Consider the following 19211-nt stretch of genomic DNA (forward strand, 5'->3'; position numbering starts at 1 on the left):
TGAGCCCTACCCTCAATTTTAAACTGATTTATCAAATAGCTTTTTTTCTACTATGTTATTATGCATGAAAATTTTGCCATTTACTAGTCAAACCCAGTATGTCATTATTAACAATTCAGATAAAAGTCAGCAATGTGGAGTGAGGATGGCAATGTACAGGCCACAGGCATCACAAGACCCAGCCACGAGGCAGTTTCAAACAATAAACTCTATTGCTAGGTTAGTAGGTTAAACATAGACTCAATTCTCTTAAGGTCAACACAGTGTGGTTGTTAAGCGATGATATAACAACCCTGCTTCTAGGTCCAAGTGTTGGATGAGGGTACAGTTTTATAGTGCTGTGTCACTAGTTTTTTGTATAGACACAGCCTGAAAAACTACTCAGTTATCATCCAAGGCCTGTTCTCATTGTTCCTGTGTAGCATGTCTGCGCTGGCCACACCCCTAAATTTGCTGGCCCCTATATAAACGTGTGCACGAGAGAGGAAAACACCCTACATTTGAAACAGCACAATAAAACTGGAAATTCTGTTTTTGGTGTGCCATGCCAATATTTTTAGTGGGCCCCTTAAAGCCACCCCTATGAAAAAATTCTGGAGGTGCCCCTGTATCACACGCAGCAAGACGCAAAAAAGGGATCCAGAACTGCATTGTTGGTGCAGATGTCCACAAGGTGTGGTCAGCGTCTTTCTAGCTGCTACAGAAGAGCTGCAAGGTGTCTGCTATCCAAAGGTGCAGCTGCAGTATTTTCCAGGCAGAGAAAAAAAGAATGTGAGATAACTTCACTCAGAGATGGAGAAAGATCTGAAAAAATAAAATAATAAATGAATTAAAAGGTTAGGGGAGGAAGAAGAGATATTATTTTTTAAAGGTAAGGACTGCTCAGTGACATTTGATAAACTGGAAATCTAAAGCTTTTATGTATACTGAAGCATACTCACTTTGTGTTATTCAAAGGTTGCATGATCGCTACAGGGGCTACAGAGCTAGTTTGGGGTTTTTTGTTTTCTTATTCTCTTTGCTTCTCTGTTCGTGTTCTACATAACAGATGTTCAAGCTGCATACACTGATTAGAATTAGAATTTAACTTGAAATAAATGTTTTATTCCCATGCATTAACATTATTTTATTATTATAAATAATATGACACAGGGTTCAATTTCCCTTGCATAAAAATAGCTGGTAGGAATATTCTCCAACAAGCTGCAGTTCTGTTTACATTTGACACTTTGGTACTTTTTAGGGCCTTGACTTTTTCACTTTTAATTGAGTAAAAAAGTTTAAGCAGTATTTCCTATTCAACAGTAATTTTTTTTTAAACCCAGGAATCTAACTTTTGCCTAAGTGAGCAATGTATCTCTGAAGACTACGCTCTTATTGCGGATGCGATGGTATCAAATGTCCTGTTGGCTGAGGTTTTATCCATTCCCATCTCTTGTTCCTTCTTTGTCCTCATTATTTTCTTTTATTGGAAACAATTTGACCCTTATTGTGCATCTTCACCACATTTATGTGTTTATATTAGCCTATCCACAGCTCTGTAGTTAGCTACAGAGTAGCAGCAACCAAACCGATCGTTAACTGGAGTTGAAAGAATTCGGAACATGTTTTAACTCTCAGTTGTGCTTTGGAATTGAAGGAATGCTTAGATCTGGAAATGGCTAATTGCATCAGACTTAATAAGTAACAAGTTCAGCCTTACCCTAATACTGTCTTTGTTGCACAATTAACAATAAAAGGAAGAAAGTTTTAAAAACAGGTAGAGAACTAGAGAAAATCTTTGTATTTTATCATACCAGCAACACCAGCATCAGACATCATATGAGGAATTACAAAACACTGCAAAAAAAAAAAAAAAAGGGATGTAGACAGAAACCTAAAGTAGAGAGCTGGCAGTCCTTTGGCTCCCAGTCTAGAGTGTTCAGTATTCATAAGTCAGCAGACCACAATCATTTTCATGCCTGACCTTGTGTAATGCCAGCTAACCTATACACACCTGTCAAAATACTCAAAACTGCCTTGATGGTAGCTCTAACTAGCATTTTAACACAACACATACGACACACACACAAACATAAGGGATCTTGAAGGAAAGTTCTCAGTGGTAGCCTGTGTTGTCTTCCTAATGTCACAGATCATCAAAACAGCACTGCCTGCAACCGTTCAGTCAAAACGATAGAAATTCTGCAGGAAGTGCATTCCAGTATAAAATCAGCACTGAGATCGCTTTGCTTTCGATGATAATCCATCAGGGATGTCATAAATGTCAGCTGAACAGCCCTGCTCTTTCTGTAAACATGCTTATAGCAGATCACTGACCAAAGCCGGATGAAGTTATTCTTTAATTTCCTTACTATTGATTGTTTCTCTGTTTCTATTGTCCCCATTTTCCATTACTGTGCAATATGAAGTTTTTTGTTGTTTGTTTTCATGTGATGGTGATTTTGTAATGCCCACTGGTTTGAATTTTGAACGAAGAGCGGCAATAATAATCTGCTGACAGAAAATTGAAAACACTGTGGTTTTGTCATGTGGATGAACAAAATAAGTGGCTTAGAAGTATAAAAAATATGTTGAACATGTTTTCATGTTTTGCACATCTGTTTTTTCCCCTCCCTTAGTAGATGTCTTCTGCAAAGTTTTTCTATTTCTAGTTCATATCAGTCAGGTTTTCTTGAACTTATCTTGCTTCATTAAGCCCAGCAGTGTAATTCTGAAGCTGTTTAATAGCTATGTATGCTAATCACTTTCAGCAACTCAGGATGGAATGAAATAAGAGAAACTATTAATCTTCTTGAGAAAATGATGTTCCCGCAGACAAAGAACTGAGATGCTAAACTTGGGTTTATAGATGAAAACATTGTCGTACAGTATTCAAACTGCAAAGTTGCTGCAGAAGCAAATAATAAAAGTCTGTAAATAAAAAGGCTTGAAATCATAGCGTTCTTTGCCATGACTTGTATTACATTTAGATATTTCTGTGCAAATAGAGGATAACTTCCACTAATCTGACACAAGCATTTAAGACCGCTGCAGTGATTAAAACGGTCTTTAAAATATATAACAAAAGAACTAGGTCAGTGTAGGAAAACTTGTTGAGTATTGTTGGATATTGGATCCTCTGCATTTCTGTCTTTACCTTTTCTGTTTTATCTTGATTTGCGAGAAAGTGACGGAGGTGGGCCCCTTTTATGCACATTATCTGTGTGACAAAAAAAAGAAAAGAAATGAAACCGTCAGTTGTGTGAAAAAAAGAATGCAATAATTTACAAATAGTTACAGTCATCACTAGAATAAAGGGTAACATATTAGAAAATACATCAAATACTGAGAAATCTAGTGGGTTAAACGATATTGTAAATCTCTTCTCTTTAAAAGCTTTTGGCAAATGTTTGGGAATATATGAAACTAGTCCCTGTAATTGGAAAAAGAACTGTTTTTGGCTGCTCAGCACATTGTGGTATTTTTCTATTTATTATGTATCAAATGTTTACCACCGCAGAGCCACACGGTTGTAATTTTCTTGCTGCAATTGACTGGATGATTTACTAATTTACGAATAAATTCTTTACAAATCCTACCATGTGAATTCATGGATTTTTTTTTCACATTCTGTCTCTCACAGTTGAAGTGTACCTCTGGTGCAAATTACTGACCTCTGTCATCATTTTAAGTGGGGGAACTTGCACAATCGGTGGCTGACTAAATACTTTTTTGCCCCACTGTAATTGTGTTTGTGCTGCCTCTACGCCGTATTTAACTTTTGTTTTTTGGCCTTTTACACTGAGTACAGAGATTTCTCTGGACTTTTTCAAATCTTAGGGTGTGCTTCTTAAATTTTTTGAACCAATAATCCTTCCACAGGTAGCTCTCTGTGATGATTTTTTGATACCCAGTTGTGTTACTCTATTACTTCCAGTTAATCTAATTAGCTGTAAAATATTCTGTGAGGGGATATTCTACATTTATTCCAGACTTGGTTTATTAGAACAAAGTATCAGTTTCTACATTGACCATATTGCCTTTGCACATTTTAAACAAAATATTGTTTTTAAATAATAATAATAATGGATTGCATTTATGTAGCGCTTTTCGGGGCCCTCAAAGCACTTTACAATGCCACTATTCATTCACTCTTACATTCACACACTGGTGAAGGCAAGCTACAGTTGTAGCCACAGCTGCCCTGGGGCAGACTGACAGAGGCGAGGCTGCCATATCGTGCCATCGGCCCCTCTGACCATCACCAGTAGGCGGTAGGTGAAGTGTCTTGCCCAAGGACACAAGAGACTGTCCGAGCCGGGGCTCGAACTGGCAACCTTCCGGTTACAAAATGAACTGCCAACTCCTTGAGCCACGATCGCCCCCGATAGTAATCAATAATTTGCAAATCATTTTGTTTAGGTTTTTGTTTTTTACATTTGGGTTTCAATTCTTTGTTAATATACAGCAGTGGTCATCAGAATTTTGTTCTGCTGACTCTCGTCCTGCTCGCCTGTCTCATTTACTTGTCTTTTCCTTCTTGTATTTCCTGCTAGACATATAAGATAACCTTTATTAGTCCCACACGTGGGAAATTTGTTTTGTCACAGCAGGAAGTGGACAGTGCAAAAGTTATGAGGCAAAAATTAGAATACAATAAGAATAAATACAGTACACAACTGTACAGAATAGAATAAAATAAAATACTATATACAGTAGAATAAAATAAAATAAATATACAATAAGATAAAAATAGAATACAAATACAAATACTATATACAACTGAGTAAAAATACAACGATGACAGAAAGGATTATTGCACTTAGTATTATTGCATATGTATGGATGTGTGTGCTTGATCAGTTAAAGTCTTTATTATGGAGTCTGACAGCAGTGGGGAGGAAAGACCTGCGAAATCTCTCCGTCCCACACCGTGGGTGCCGCAGTCTCCCACTGAAGGAGCTGCTCAGTGCTGTCATATTTTTCTAAAGAAGGGCCCAATCACATTTGACAGACATGAACTCTATTTTTATCTATTTTTATATGTATGTGGGTTTTTCTTTATTTGCTCTACTCCGTGAACTATTTCCCTTTATGTTTTTTGACTAATGTCATCATTTTCAAAACATGTGGTCAAGACAACTGAGAAAAAAAAGAAAAGCTCTGATTTACTTTTTAGACAACCCCAGCTGTTTGCATTCCTGTTTTGTCCACAAAGAGCTGTTTTACTTCATTCAGCCGAAGACTAAATGATATTTGAACATAGTCAGTATTGCACTCCCATAAGAAGCTTTTATGTGTACATCTAAAATCCCATCCCACTCACACTCAATTCCACCTGTTTCCCTCTCATGTGGGTGCTGCGTGTATTGTTATTGATGTAGACAGTGCTCTAAAACTTAATATTTTTGAAAACAGTGTTGCAAAAAATGTCAGAAAACAGTCTCGGGACAGTGAATTGTTGATATTCCTGCATTTCTGTAATGTTCACATGACTCACTTCTAAGGCATAAATAGTTTTTCTGAGTGTGCGTTTGATGTAACCCATCCGGTTGCCTCAGGCAACATTCATCTGTTTGCATGGAGCTGACTTTCTCCTTTGGAAAGAAAAAAATGTCCTTGTGAATGAATGACTTTACTCTGCCCACCTTTAAAACTTGGAACTGAGCACACGCAAAGTTATCCCTCAACATTAGACGGTAAAGGGTTACAACGCTTTAGAGTACCCTTTGAATTTTTGCTCTTCTTTTTTTCAGCTGACTGGTTCATAAAAGTAACAGTGCGTCATGATTGAGCGTCTTGCTCAAAAACAATATGTCTTGTGGATGCATTGCACTCCGGTTTGTTTGTGTCAGTACCCCCCCTTTCCTTTTCTTTCCCTTTTTTTGTATTTTACACTGTGAGTGTTGAACATCAGTGGGGGGAAAAGCAGCAGCAGCAGCATCAACCCCTTGCTGTTCTATAATTAAAAGGTCTATGCTCACAAGAGTCATGTGTATGCTGGTTTCTGTTCCAAACACCAAATTAGATTTCAGTGATTTCCAGCTTTCTCTTAAAATGTACAAGTGACTATTATACCTCTAATTAGACCTGCACTTAGTATTACCTGTTTTATGTGGTACACTTATGTGGAATAGTGTTTCTTTTATTTGCATTTAAACTGTCCTAAAACGCAGTCAACGCTATTTTTTTTAGTGTTTCATAGATAGGTTAATTCTGCCAGATCGTTATAGAGGACTCTTTGTAATGCTGCGGCGAATTTGGAAGGACTGCTTTTTATGGTTCATCTCAGAACTAATGTTTGTATTACTTTTTTGACAACTGAAATAATTACTATTGGCCATATTACAACTTCAGTAAGCTGAGAAGAGGAAACGGGTAACAAAATAAAATGTAAACAGCAGAACACAAGGAAAAAAGAGGAACAACAGATGATACAGTATCGATCTCAGTGAGGTGGCCAATGAGAAGCGATGGGAGATTTTAAAATATCAATAGAGAGAGCAGATGTGTTGAGATAAACTGTTCCATATTATTATATAGCGACTACAGACCCAAAATGACTTAGACTTAAATCATAGAATTGTTTTTCACTGCAGTCTCGCATTAATATTTCAACGGTGCACTATGGTTTCAGGAAAATACAGTAAATGTTTGCAAATACTCGAGAGCTCGTTTCATTAAAATTATATGAAAGTTACTTAAATGTTTTACTCAAAAGCATTCATTTGACAGTTACTGCATGCCTGTCTGTTCCAGAGAAGGAACTCTTTCTTTTGCTCTTTGTCAGAGTTTTCTATCTTTCTCCTAATCAATGTAATCTTATTTTGCATATCTGAAACGCGGACCCAAATTCTCTGCTTTTCCCACACCAACACTGGCCAATTCATCTCCAGTTATATGTACTTCAATGCAGCTAACATAAAGCATATTCTACATAAACTACTCAGGCACTGTTACGGTGATATATAGAGGTGGTAATGTAATGACTTGTAATGAAAACAAAATGTTTGAAACCACAAATTATCCATTTGTCTGCTCTGTAATCCTTTTATCACAAACACTTTTTAAAATCAGCGTTGGAAAGAAAAAAAAAAGATGATTTCCTTTTAATGAGTATTTGTTTGAAAACAATTATATAATGAGTTCTGTAGCTCTGGAGGAGGTATGTCAAGCCTGAGAGAATTAACCTGATGATGTCATAATGGCGTAAAGTATGATTTATAATAGAAAGCTTGCACTGGAAACTGACAGCAGGAATAAATGGGGGCTTTTATGATGCTTAGAGACCAATCAAAAGCTGCCTTAGCTCAATACGGCATCCAGTGTTGGTGGATCTGAAGGATTCCAGGCCTAATCTTTACTCACCTGTGCTGCATTGTGTTATATTATTATCTCACTGACTCGTGTAAAGATGGGAGCTAAATAAATGTCACATAAATCTTAAGAAAAGCTATAATAGCTAGTTCATTTATAAAGTGAGAAATGCTGGAGCCATCTGAAAATATGCTGTGATAATTTAATTATTTCTAACCAGCCAGTTCAGCATTTATAGATCTCACCTCTACTTCATTTATTTTTTCTTTGACTTCATCCAAGTGCTTGGATGCCTTTAACGTTTTATCCTCTTTATAAATTGCTAATCTGCCATAGAAATACAATCTTCATTTAAAACGAAGCTCTCAGAGGCCTCAGTAACTCTACAGTCATTATTAAATAGGCTACGTGTCTGACTTGCCTTATAGATTTTGTTCTGGTGAGAAACGTTAGTCCGGGGAAAAAGGGTTGTGTTTGATGAGCTGTCAGAGAAGGTAGAGAATAGTTGGAAGGCATAAACCGTCTGCTCCTTTTCATGTATGATGCGTGTGCCCTTGGTTACCTAGTAACTCTCTTCTCCATCTCAAATCGGCGCTCCCGAATATTCATACGGGATAGCGCCGCGCGTCCCCGCGAAGCTCGTGTTGAGCTCAAGAGTCAAGGCAAAAGCAGCAAAACGCACCAGGACTAGGAGGAGACTTCCCGCAGGAAAAAAAGGAAAGAAAGAAAGAAAGAAAGAAAGAAAGAAAGAAAGAAAGAAAGAAAGAAAGAAAGAAAGAAAATTAATCACTAAAATAAAACGTGGGAGAAATCCATTAAAATGACAGCGGAGTGAGGATAATGAGAGTCGTTATCGCTTCACAGGAAGGTCATTCCCGAAAAACATATAAGCGGTGCGCAGACTATACGGATATTTGGAGTACAGAGACTCGACTGCGAGTGAAGACCCCGAAACAGTGAAACATTATCCCGGCTTTTTATTTCCAGAAAGGCATGGGGGGATTTAGATCTCGACAAGGCAGGTGAGTCATTTCATGAGACTTGATGAGCAACTAGAGAAGGGGCAGAAAATCTAAGGCTGTCTGCGTTCTGAGTGACTTGGGGAGATGTGCAGGGGGGAAAGAGGGTATATCAGGATACTTGGATTTATTTTATACGACTTAAGCTTCTATTTTATTTGTGTGCGTGTGTGGAAAAGATTAAGAGTGGGAGCTATTTTGTAACGCAACATCGACGCAGCGCTGTACCCCGGCACGGAGGCACGTATACTTCCAAAACGCATTCGGATTTTGTGAGTTGGACGGACTACCCGGAGTCTTATTAGACGCAGGGGTTTTGGATGCTGCTAACTGTCTGTATCTTTTCCTCGCACTGTCATATGTAGCGTGTTGCGATACCAGCGCACGGCAAACGTCAATGCAGAAAATAAATGCTTGCGATAGACGTCCAGAGCACTTGTTACTTGGGCATAAAGACATCTTGTGCGCGTGATGGGCGCAAGCTCTGTGTCATTGTTCATCCTGTAGCAAGGAAAAACCCCGAAAACGCCAAATGAGTTGCGTTTATTGCAAAAACAAGAAATAAAAGGGCGGAAACTGCGAGCTCTGAACTTTAAGGTACATTTAACAAAGAATTGATGGCTTAAATAGATCAGGTTAGAAGCAGATCTAAGGTCCCTTTTTTTTTCTTTTTCTTTTTTTTTTTTATAAAATATGATTGGGACCAGTTTGCACCAGGCTACCGACCTCCATCAGGATGAGCAGGATAATCTGCCACGGGGATACATGGGTATCCCCCGATTCCTATTCCCTTTTTTAATAACATTTTCTCCTAATTGGTTTGTGGATGATTAGATGAGTGGCTCAGTATAGAAGCTTCAGTGTGAGCTTAACTGGTTATTAAAGGGCATTTTTCATCTTAGAGTGACAGAGTGTGTGTGTATATATATATATATATATATATATATATATATATATATATATATAGGTTATTCTACTTGCTGCTTGACACTTATTCATTCTTTTTAACCTTTTGGCTTAATCACATTAAAAGAGATTTTTAAAGAAGCAGGAAAAAGTTATGTTTTTTCCATCTTTAATACCTATAAAAGCTGCAGAACTGAACATATTGCTTGCAAAGCAAAGAGTTTATTGTGCATAAAACAGTGTAATGATCTTGTAGGCCACACACGTCTACTTTCCCATACAGTCTGAAATTCCTGGACACATGGCTTCAGAAATATACTATAAATAAATAGTCTGGTTGTTATCAGTGGCAGTAAGAATAATTAAGAGAGAGAGAGTTGAATTCCAAAGAGAGAGGAGGAAGTGGAAATGTCAAGCAGGAGTTGTCATGGTGATTAGTTGAATAACCAATGTGTCCCTGAAACCTAAACATTTAGGAAGTGATTCAGCCTGTTATTTGGCATGCAAACCACACTGCTGATAAAAGAAGACCCTAATAGATGATAATCACACAGACACGTAGAATTTCTAGTTTCTGTTGCGTACATATTTTTTCAAACAAAAAAGGGGGAAAAAAGGCCTTGTGAAATTCTGAGAAGGGCTCCTCGAATTCAGTTTTGATTTGCAGGAGAATGGTGTGTGTCTGTATTGTAAGTGGCGCTTCAATATCATGTGAAGAATTATGCATGCTGGTGCTGGTGCTGCTGTTTGTGAATTCTCTTTCTGACCCTTCAGTGTTTGCATTCCAGTCGAGCAAAGTGCTATTTTTTCAAGCTCCCTGCTGTTTTAATATCCATTCTTCACCCCTTTCTCAGATTTTTTTCTTTTCTTTCTGGGATGTACTTGAGCTGTGTAACAATCGTGGCAGCTTAATTTACGACAAAAACTGAGCTTTCGGGTTTCAGCCGTTGGAGAGTAATTACAGAGAACGGCGCTCTCCCAGTGTGTTCATTTGCTAGACAGATTACACTGGAAGGGGTTGGGCCATCGAGAAGCGGTCAACATGTGATCACTGATAGGCACACATGCTGACACACTCCCGTAGACACACACGTGCACACATATGCGCGTGCACACACACAAACACACAAGTGCAGCATTGAGTCCGTTGTTTACCCTGTGAGTCTCAGGGCTGCTCAAGAAAAGCTCCATGAGACTCTCTGTCTACTGCAAAGGTCAGCGAGGCTTCGTGCTGACCTAACGTGAATACACCTGAGTGTGTCTTGGCCTGACTTAACATGGATGAGCCGCTCATTGGTCTCTGGCCCGAGAGTCCTCTTGTTCCTTAGCCTTCAGTTTCTCTTTAAGCATCGCGCTCCTTATTGCTTTCTCGTCCAGACACATGGGCAGAGGTGTGCAAGCACATGTGCTCCTCTGTGTATACACGGCGGTGTGTCGTCGCACATATAAGGAAGGCTGTGGAAGGTTATTTGTGTTTTCTAATATTCTTCATTGCGTTTGACGTGTTGTCTCGAAGCAGGCAGGAGCTGAATAATTTCCCAAATGGATACCTCTGACCTGCTGAAAATATGTCCTATCACTATTTATCCCGCAGCCAAGGAAAGGCCTGTCATTGTTCTAGCGCTGTTCTCACAACGTTGCAACATCGCTCAAACAAAAGGAAGAGGGGAGGTGTGATGTTTGTGAATCTAAAACAGATTAGCTTATTACCACGTTACCAAGCAAGCGGGATAATTGCCTTGGCTTGACTGCTGCTCTTGAAAATCCACAGGTAACAAATGCCTGCCCAAACAGACATAAAGTTTACAGACTTATTTTACTTCTTGAGACTCATCTAGAGAGCAGATTTAGCTTTTAGGTTATTGCTGCTTAAAATGTAAATGATTCTGAGTCGTGTGAGGTCTTAATGGTCTCTCACAATGGCTGTTTCGCAGAGACCTCTGAGAAAGAGCCCAAATCTTCAAAAACCAAGTAAAAATGTGCCTCATGATGTGTCACCCGAGCCCTTTCCCCCTGCCTTTCGCAGACATGGATGTACAGTGACTAATGCAGGAGGATCAACTTGTCTCTTCGTGTTTGCTCAGGAGGATGCGCCTTCATCATCATTAAATCACACTCGATATGACTGAATCGCTGCAAAACACCCTGATAGTTTCTCTATTAAACATTAGTCGAAACAAGCGGCGGTGCTCCGTACACTTGTGTCACACTCGTTTCAATAATGAATAAGACGTATTTGTTAAATCAGTAAAAAGATGAAAGAGTGTTTGTTAGACTAACAAAGCGGTTTTGGCCCGAGGCACAAAGATATGCCTCAAGTCTTTTGCACATAACATATTTAACTGAGATATTACATTGTTCATGACCCAAAAAACATCTCCCCTGACTAACAGGTTTCCCTGCCAAAGACCAATGTCTGCTTAGTAAACAAGATTCTTTTGGACATCGCCATTCTAACTACAAAGCAGATGTCACACAGTATGTCTCCACTTACTGTCTGCCAGAAGTTATCTACTTATTAATTATTTATTAATTAGTCAATTTACTCTCAATAACACACAGACCAAGGACGAAGCCGACTGAGCTATAATCAGGGACAGCCGAACGTGCAGTAGAAGCAGCAGCAGCGGCAGCAGCAGCAGCAAGGAGCTGTTTTTGATTGTATCCCCCTTTTAACTGAGACTTTTTAAAAATGCATCACATGGAGGGAGAGACAGCAGGAGCGGGGTGCGGGAGACCATCATGATATGGAAAAGCAAAGTTGTACTTTAAGCTTACGTAAGCTTATGTAAAGTTCACTTCTTTTCATTCATGTGTAACATGCAAACATAAATGACCTTTTTTTTTTTTTTTTTTTGCTATGGCATACAAGAATCAATCCACTGAAGCAGTGCGTATTTCACATTCCACTGACTTTATTTTGCAAATCCGTTGCATTTATTTGTTGACTCTGACTGCGATTTGCATGCTTGCCGCATGTGCGGTACATATAGATTTCTGGACCTTTGACTACCGAGTCATGCACGGCTTTTAAAGACTTGCCAGCTCACTTGAAATGTAAAAAATCCGTCAGCCATCGTAATATGTAAGGCCGGCCGGAAACAAACAAAGAAGTTAATCGTTCTTTCTGTGTGTCGTGAGCGACAGGGGTGAAACCCTGCCTGTTTGTTTTCGAAAAGTCACCTTAATCCTTATGATTTAAATCGCATTTTATTTTACCTAATCCGCCCTGCAAATACAGAGACAAGTGACAGGGAGTCAACACGTTTTAATCCCAGGGGATGAACGTTACTGTCCAGGTAAAGTTTAAGTGGCAGAGTGTGCCTTTCCTCTGTCAATTCCTCAGCTTCTTATCCAACTAAGCAATCACTAAGCCCCTTTCTCTCCTCATTTTCTTAACATGGAGTGAGTATTGTGTGGGTCTGGCAGTACACAGAAAGACGGGGCTGTCTAATTCATGGGGTAAATTAGTGGAGATAAGGCCTGAGTCAGTACCTCCAGCCTACCATAGATCCCCCGGGGCAGGCTCTTAAGGAGCTTAGTAAAAGCCTGTCGTATGAAGACATGACATGGAGCTGGCTAAATGGGCTACGTTGGAGTGTCTTCCATCAACCTAATATTCATATATGGGTCACTGTCGTTCAGGCTTAATCCCATTCAATTTATTCACTCTTGGTTATTAATTCAGAGTTTTTAGGAAAATATAGCAATGTGCGCAAGCTAGGTGGGGAATAAGGTGTATTAGCATTTCTTTAATGTAGTTGTGCACCAGAGTGACAGAACACTTAAGTCCACTCATAAGACCGCGTTGTGTGAGACTATGAGTTTGTGCCACCAAATCAATAATGAATGCTGGGTTGCCCGTAGTAAAAGAACAAGAAAGAGCTCCTCCAGAGTCACTGGGTCACATACACTGGGGAAACAATTAGAGGCTTCTTTGCACTTCACAGTGCTGCAGCTTGTTTTTCTCTCTCTCTCTGTCTCTCTTTTTTTTTCATCTGCACACGTTTCCCGTAATTTTTCTCTAGGGTCCGACAGCATGTCTGTTCCGCTGTTGAGAAATTACAGACATCGGGTGCAAAGTCTTTTCCAGCCAGAACTACAAAAGGCCATGTCAGGTCCTTGTGATATATGTGGGGGCCATGTGAGGTGGAAAGCATAGTGACGGATAGGACACCAGTCTCGCGGGCATGCGTTAACCTCATAATGCTGACAGATTACAGATTTAAATATTTTAAATCTCAAAGAGCACATGCTCTGGTGATGAAGAGAGTGGAAATGACTGCAGTAATGCAAGAGATTAATAGAGATCCGTCCTCCCTCTCCTCCCACGCACACACTCCAACACGCACAAACTTTCCGTCGCAACTGTTCAGCCGTCATAAAATTGCAGATCTCTGCTCTACAAGTTGGTTTTCAATTACAGTTGCTGTATGTTCTTTAGGATAATCTTTCCTTTATTATCTCCCTTCCTTTTGCCTTTCACCTGGACAAAAACACATACATCTGCTACTCTGGAGAACAAATATTGAAGTTTTACTTTTTTGAAATTATATTTGAGATTTAGTGAAATGTTGACATTGAGTTCAGCACCAGTGTCATGCTAATTCATCTCCTGTTAGTCCTTCCTCTCTGAAGACAATGTGGAAATCATGTAAACACATTTATTTGTGTGTGTTTTTATCTAGACACCAGACCTTTCACCTGTATTAGGATTTATTTGTATTTGTTTTGTTTTTTTGGATATTTGTTTTTTTGTTGGTTTTTAGTATTTTGGATGGCATGTACATTAGGTTAGCCACAGCTCCGAGTTGTTTGAAGCTGCTGCTGACTGAGGCGCTATCTATTTCACTTTTATTATCCATTTCACTATGCTAGCCACTGAGGAGTCTTGAGGCCAGTAGAATATTATGTGTGGGCTTTTGTTTTGTCCCTGTGCAGTTTGTAGAAATACAGCAACTGATTTTTATCAAGGAAAACCCCTAAAAGTAAATACTGAACTACATTGTCTTCATTAATATGTTTCAGTAAACATTGAAATTCAAATTTAGCGCTTCTTTAACTTTAGTGTTTTCGCCCTAATCGTTTATTTTACAGACCAGAAGATCAGAGCAGGCTATAAAATTTCACGTGTAAAGTGTGTGTAATTGCAGAATGTAAACTCTTCCTCAGGTTATTAAAACCCCTCAAATCCCCCCAAAACAGTACTGAGCGCGGGTCCTTTGTGTCTTCGGTGGTAGCGGTGTCTCTGCCTGTGCTTGTGCTCGCATTTCCTCCCCATCAAGCTGACTGGAGACTGAATTGCCTGTAGGTGTGAATGTGAGTAAGTGAGTGGTTGTTTCTGTACTATCTTTTTGATGGAGGGAGTCCACTGTGTTTTGGCCTAGTTGTAGTGCAATGCAGTGTAACAGTTCAGCGAATAAATGAATAAATAACATTTATATGTAAATGAAATATCATATAAATGTAATATATAAGCATAGCTTTGAGTAAAGCCATAAAAATGCACTATAAATGCTATTGTAGTGGTACAAGCACAAGCCATTATATAAAACAGTAAGTAGTAATAAGCAAATCTAATCAGATTCTCTTAATAATGCAGTGTTATGCAGCTTTGGATAATGTTTTGTAAATTTACCTTAACGACATTGTAAACCCTCTGCCTTAATAGGATGCTACCTACTTTGGGACTGGTTTATTTTGGTGCTTACATGTAGACCTGCTCCTCGCTGTCGTCTATTTATATCTCTTGCCAGCTTGGCAATGCTTTCCGATAGCCTTTCCCTTTCAGAGAAATTCCTCTATCAAGCTCAGGGCCCATCTGTGCCCATATTTCTCCCAAAAGGAGCCATCCTCCACAATTATAGCTTTCTTCCAATGATACCATCAACATGCCATCACTCTGTGTAAGAACAGGCTCCAGGAAATTGACTTGATATTAATCTGACAAAATTACCAAGAAAGGAAATTAGACTGGGGAATTTTCTCTGGCATCGATTGTGTTTTCAATACAGGATGCACACTTTTCATGAGTCTTAAAGTTTAAATAACACAACGTTTAGCCATAAAGTAAATGAGCATAAATAAGAAAATCGTTTCTTTGACCTAATATGCTCTCCTTTGATTTGCCGCTGCTCATTACAATAATATGGATCCAGATTTACCTGAGAATCTGGGTCATTACAGAAATAGCCTCGCGACTTACTCCCCTAAGATGGCAGCTGTGATGAATTGGTGGCTGTAGGTCACTATGACAATAGTTTGAGTGAAAAAGTGAGGCTGAGGGGAGGAGCCTCATTTTGATGAGCTTCTTGGTTTGAGGTTTTTAATCTAGAAAAAAAAAGACAAGTTTTGTTTCTGGGGAGTATGGTGATGTGGGCGAGCACATAAGACCAGGGAGGAATCCTCGAGGCGCTCTTCTGAGCCTTTAAGTAGCACAGATTTGAGGGCTTTGCTAAAACGCCCCAAATTATATGCTCCAAAAGCCCATAATCGCATATTATTTGCAGAAAGCTGTAAATATGTGGGTTGCTGTTTGAACCTTGACTATTAACATACTGTACTTTTCATAAGCTAAAAGTAAATAGAGCCTCATGGGCTTGTTGTCCAGTGCGAACCTGAAGAGTCGCACTTGCATTTTGTCTTTACGAGTCATTACAGCAGAGGAAGGTAGATTTGGGACAAGAGACTCCAGAGCTGTAGTTTCTCTCGTAGTTCCATTGCCCTGGGCTCACCGTGAATTTCAACCCGGTTTAAGTACAGGTGTTGAATGACATAATAGTGGTGGGCAGTTCAGTCCTGAAGCTGAAGAGTGAAATGATACCGTTGGATAGAAATGGTTCTCTGAGAGTAGCAGGAATGGAGAGGGGATCAGAGAGGATAAGAACGAGGACAGAAGGAAGAGGTGAGATTGAAAAGAAACAAGAGGAAAATAGCTAGGGTGGAGAAAGATAAGCCTGGATAAGCCTTTTGACAAGTGAGCTCTGGGCTGGAGAAAGCCAGTCAAACAAAAATCCACGTTTGTTTTATTCATGCTGCGGACAACTACAGCTTTACTATCTTTTTTTTTTAAAAAACAAAACGAAAACCCCACACTAGTACACAAACAAGCAGAATACAAATCCTAGTCAACTGTATCCTGAAGTTTTTCTTCATTACGTCTTTTTATTTGAAGATTTTTTTTTTGATTGAGGCAGATCTCCATACCATATTATTAAATCATTCAGTGTTTTCTGACACCCCAGAATTTACTGGCATTCTCATCTCATATGCTCTTTAATCACATCCTCTTTGAATCCAAACCTGCTTCACTCAAATTTTTTGCACATTTAAAATTCTACAGAAGCCTTAACTCCAAAGCAAATGATGACAATACGGATTTATTGTTGAAGTTTTTTGTTTTTTTGGGAGGGGGGGGGGGAGCCTGGCACCCACTAATACGTTAAATATTGCGATGTCCAATAGAGTTAGGGTTAAGGTTAGCTTATGCTAAAGGATAACAATCGGGCAGGGTAACGAGTTTGCATTCTCTGAGCCTCCTCTTGATTTGTATGACCGAGCTGTCTCCTAAGTCTGCTTCTGAAATAAATTATTTAAATGAAGAAGTGTGTGTGTTTTACAGTGCAAAAAGGCATCAGAGCTCTGCAAGAGTACAGATGCATTTCAGTAGGACTGCTACACATCGCTTTACTTGATTGGATGTTGAAAAAACACCAGAAAGTCATGAGCCATCCTAAACACACACGAACACGCTGCAGCTGGAGACTCCTCGGGGTTGATTCTAATGATACCCATGTGATTTATCCAGCAGATCCAAGATCAGTTTGTATATATATTTACAAAAAAATAATAATAAACTGACCTAATAAGCCATATCTTTGCCTTTGTTTCCCCACTGTGCTTTTTGAAAGAAGAATGAATAAAGGAACCTTATCACAAAGGACGTTGGAAAAGTGACATATTTCCTCAGGGATAATTGTGCTTTGTGTCTCCGTGGCCCACTTTTCTTTTATATTGATGCTTAGCTGCACACAAATGACAAACAGCTGCATCACATGTAAAGGTCTTTCAAAATGTTCGACGCAGTGTGAGAGGAATCGTCAAATTGGGTTAAATGAGGATCCTCTGCTTCCTCTGCTTTTTAATCTGAAACTTGCACCCCGTACTCGTGCAAAAACAACAAAATGCTGCCGGAGATAAAAAAAGCAACCAAAACAGTAGCGCGCGGATATAGTAGTGAATGGCTTATAGAGGATATTTATGTAATCTGGGGGCACCAGGGCTGACTCAAACCCGACTCAGAGCTGCTGTTGCAGAGAGAGGCCCAAGGACAGTAGCACATTTTCTAAATCCCTGGTAGACACAGAAAGTTAAGACAAGCAGCGCTGCAATAAAACAAAGCCCAACCCATTTATCTGAGCATCCCACACAACCCCTGGCCCAGATTTACAGCCCTGGGCATCGAGTGCTACCAAATCTTCTGGCAGCCACCGCCTCAGATATTGATAGGAAGCGCGAGAATCCCACCAAGGAATTCTGAACTTCCCAAAACATGAGCAGTCCCTTAATGGTCTGGGATCACAGAGCAAAAGAGTATGATATAAAACCTTTTGCACTATAATGACATTGTAAATTGGTATAACTTGTCATTGATTTTTTTTCTCCCTTGCTCTGAACCTGTCTAGCAACTATCTATTGCCGTGTGGCATTAAGAGTTTATGGATTGTTTGACAAAGCCAGGTCTTTGATGAGCATTCGTATCCTCCGGAGACGGAAAGCAGACGCTATTCCATTAAGAGCAAAATGCCTTTTGAAAACAAATAAAAACAGGGCCTCTCTCATCATTACATCTAAAGCGCTTAATCCTACACAGAGGAGACTCTCCCCTCTTCTGAAAACCTTTTCTTTGTATCCATCACACGTCGATTTCTTTCTTGGAGCTTGTCTGCATACCAAGTTGGCGATGCTAACCTCTGGATGTAAAAGGCAATCATGCAGCTCTTAGGTTCTGCAAGAGGTGCATCGTTTCTCTCTTTTTTTTTTAGTTCTAGAAAAGTATAGTATTGAGTTTGAAAGGTGCATTAATTGCAACAACGGGCGCTTTTGTTCCTGCAAAATTAAAGCGTTCCCTTTTTGTGCTGACAATACAAAGAAACTCTGAATAAAAGCTAGAGTAAAAGTTTCCTTATTATTTTTCACACAATTTTTGCAAAACATATATTTAAAAAAAACAACAACCCCAAAAACAAATCACCTGGCACACAAACCCACACTGAGATTTACCTACATAGAGTTTCCATTCACCAAAAGGGTAGCAGTTGTATTGGTAACAGTTGACATGCCATTTTTGGTCCTAAGGGCTCTGCTTTTAGTGTCTGTGAAAATTGCGGGAAGGCCTTGTAGTCACATGAAATTTTACAGCAGGCATGGAGGCACTCTCATTGTTGTGTTTGCTCCTCGCAGAAGCTCCAAGGCTCTTAAGCTAGAAAACAACAATGGCCCCGTTGTTCTGTCTCCTCTACATTCATCCCTGGTAAAAGGAACATAAAACTCCCTTCCCTCTGCGAGCCCCCGCTAGTTGCACTCGTATCAGCGCAGTTCAGGCACAGAGGAATAGTTTTCAAAGTGTCACCGTTTAGGGCATGGTTTGGATGTCAGCAGTGAAATGAATAAATAATGTACCCTCCAGTTTCATTTGATGTAGCGGGATCTGATCTGATATGACTTTTCATTCGAGCTAGCTAACATCCAGATGTTAGTGGATGTTAGTTTTTACCCCCCCTTAGGTTGCTAATGAAACACGGAACAGGAAAGGATGTTTAGAAAAACAGGCGAAAAATAATAATAAGAAAAAGGGTAAAAGAGAGGCAGATCAAGGCGAGTTTATTTTAGAAGAATTTGGAAATCAGTGTAGATGTGTGATCAAAGTTATGCATGGGTTCCCATACAGTATCTACAGTATGTGCTGTCATTGCTCTGGGCTTCGTT

The 19211-nt window shown here is 39.5% G+C and overlaps 1 protein-coding gene across 4 annotated transcripts in view; it reads left to right on the plus strand.

Moving 5' to 3' along the window:
* The first annotated feature begins 7911 nt into the window (after window positions 1–7911).
* The window catches only part of nlgn3a (neuroligin 3a), a 130701-nt gene continuing 119401 nt past the window's right edge, over window positions 7912–19211 (plus strand). For 2 of the 4 annotated variants that reach the window (XM_086310761.1, XM_086310769.1), the window contains exon 1: window positions 7912–8321. The gene's annotated coding sequence lies outside the window, so the exon portion shown is untranslated. The remainder of the gene's footprint in view (window positions 8322–19211) is intronic. The other 2 variants (XM_086310778.1, XM_086310787.1) reach the window with 1 other exon arrangement.

The sequence above is a fragment of the Aulonocara sp. 'chitande type north' Nkhata Bay genome, linkage group LG2 (genome assembly GCF_057382095.1).
Source record: "Aulonocara sp. 'chitande type north' Nkhata Bay isolate Kocher_YH1m ecotype deep benthic linkage group LG2, A_spYH_male_GT1.1, whole genome shotgun sequence".
In the NCBI taxonomy this organism is placed as follows: Eukaryota; Metazoa; Chordata; class Actinopteri; order Cichliformes; family Cichlidae; genus Aulonocara; species Aulonocara sp. 'chitande type north' Nkhata Bay.